The 2468-nt window shown below is 36.3% G+C and overlaps 1 long non-coding RNA gene across 1 annotated transcript; it reads left to right on the forward strand.

Annotated features, from left to right (window-relative positions):
* Window positions 1-7: 7 nt before the first annotated feature.
* Window positions 8-2176, forward strand: LOC124890469. The gene is made up of 2 exons (XR_007049185.1): window positions 8-133; window positions 703-2176. It is a non-coding gene; the product is annotated as an uncharacterized LOC124890469 (long non-coding RNA).
* Window positions 2177-2468: the final 292 nt, after the last annotated feature.

Here is a 2468-nt window from a genome sequence, read left to right on the forward strand (position 1 = left end):
ACTTTTTTGTTTCTTCTTTGGGAATTTAGCTGGTAATTGGAGTTTTTGTTTGAACGAAAGACGAAGAAGTCAACATCGTTCGGGTGGTGGTTGATTCTAAAAGTTTGTCGTCCCTTTTGCTACCCTGAAAGAGGTGAATATACTCGTACTCCTTTAACTTCGTCACTTTCTGCCCCATCCCTCTTCTTCTCCGTAGAATTAGTTAATAATTTGTTTGGTAATTATGAATAAGGCTGGTTTTCATCTGCTATAGATGGCCGTGATGGTCCTAGGGGTTGTCTTGTGATTATCGTTATGTCATTTTGATAAAACAGTGCTCATGTAGATATTTTCAATGCGATTACATCGAGTATGCTCCCTTTTAGTTGATGCTTTCTATTTGTCTAGGATTTTATGACCTAAATCGTATATATGCATCATTAAGATTTCATCTTCTGTTTCTAGTTTCCCCTTTAGACCTAGTGTTTCTTGTTGTACTAGGATTACTATCATCGAAATCGTTGAATCCGTGAGTTAGCTTCGCTTTGCCTCTCTTCGCTTCATAATCCGTTTGTTTTTGAACCTTGGCATCCTTATTTAATTAGTTACATAATGCCTTCATTTTTGTGTACTGCTTGTTGTGCAACAGTTGGATTTCGAATTAAAGCTTGTGGCTTTGATCGTGTTTGGTTAGTTTTTATCCATGTGTTGTTCTATTTGCAGTTGATATGTAAAGGTATTTCAACTGTCGTCATTATGGGATAGTATCGTAGTTGTCGAGATGGCTTGTTGCTAGCAAAGTTACCCCTCAAGAGTCTTTGGCTTCTCATACGCTGAAAGGACGATGAGTGAGGTCCAAAATGCGCTAGGAAGTCCAAGGATCCCTCGATAGCCATGTCGCTCGAATGTGGAGGAGGATCATAGTAACGTGTTGATTTGTTCATCATTATTGGGTGACAGTCTTAGATTGTTGTTTTCGGTTTAACTGGTAACACCATCCGAAGGGCTCCCTTGAGAGCTCTACTGTCTGTTTTTTTCTTGCCAAAAGTGGTAATGAGATATGTCTCAAGTCACACCACAAATCGCATTATTCTCCGATAACCGTTTTGATTGTTAAAAATCTCATATTTTAGAATTCATCGAAAAGAGGAGAAGAATCAAGATGGTATTCTCTGCCACCCCCCATTTTAGTTTGTGGATTACGTCTGCCTTTTATTATCAAAAACCAAAATTTGAATTTCCCGTTGTTTGTGTTCAAGATATGTTGTGATTAAAAGGAATAGGTTTTTTTTTTGGTTCCACAATCGGGTTAATGGTTCAGTACCTTCTTTATATTCATATGATATATAGTGATGATATGGTCTGCTGCTGATTGTTACATAACAATCCTTGAGAACTGTGCCTTCGATTCCCTATGTGTTTCTAAAATCTGTTAAGTTTAAAAGGAAATTTTAATCTGGCTAGGAAATTTTTCTTTTAGAATAGTCTATTCTATTTTTGGCCATATTCTTGCACCAGTTTGAGATTTCGCTTGATGATTGGCGTAAGATTCGTTTCTTTGTGTATGTTCATAAATGCTTTATTAATTATATTGTAAACGACTTGATTAATTATTGGGGTCTCATTTATTATATTATATTCGTGCAGTGATATGATTGTTCATTACTTCACTCTTCTCCATTTTTTCTCTTTTACCAATCGTATACTAATGAGTGATTTTTCGTTCTTTGCATGAAATCGTGTGAGTCCTGCACGGACTCTGTTCTGTTTCGTGTTTTACAAGGGCCAATCCGGCCCATCCCATCGAGTTGGTTTCAAAGAAAATCCATACGTCGATTTCATAGCATACAAAGAGTCAAAAGAAGAAGAAATGTGCCAAAGTCCCATATTTGAAGTCACAAAAGACCGGAGAGCCTTGTTTTCCTTATCTTCACTTATTGTCGTCTTATTCATATATTTATTATCATCCTTGTTTATTTATTTGTCCATATTTCATTATTCATTCATTCGGGCCATGAAGCCAAAGTTGTTTTTAATACAGGTGGAGCAAGACTCGAGCCAAAGACTCAAAAACTAGATTAGGACATGTGAAATGGGTTAAAGGCCCAATTAGACTAGGACAGGTCTCATTGATTTGGGCCGATGGCCTAAATCCCTTACTTCCTCCCTTTCCCTCTACTCTTTATGGTTTTTTTCCTTATGTTCTTGGCGAACCTAGTTAAATCCTTAGTTAAGTCGCTAAAAAAACTAGTTTTGCATAAACACTAAAATATTTCCAAAATCGCTTTCTTTTCAAAAACATCAATCACTCTTTTGACAAAATTAATCTTTTCGAAGTTAATCAAAACACGATTTTCAAACATTCCGGATAACCACAATTAGCGGACATTTTAGGTGCCTGACACCTTCCTAAAACGTCAATAGGAACCGCTTATCTAGAATCTCTAACTTAAAATGATTTTTCTATTTTGAATTGTTTGAAGTAACTT

The sequence above is a fragment of the Capsicum annuum genome, unplaced genomic scaffold (genome assembly GCF_002878395.1).
Source record: "Capsicum annuum cultivar UCD-10X-F1 unplaced genomic scaffold, UCD10Xv1.1 ctg18405, whole genome shotgun sequence".
NCBI classification, from domain to species: Eukaryota; Viridiplantae; Streptophyta; class Magnoliopsida; order Solanales; family Solanaceae; genus Capsicum; species Capsicum annuum.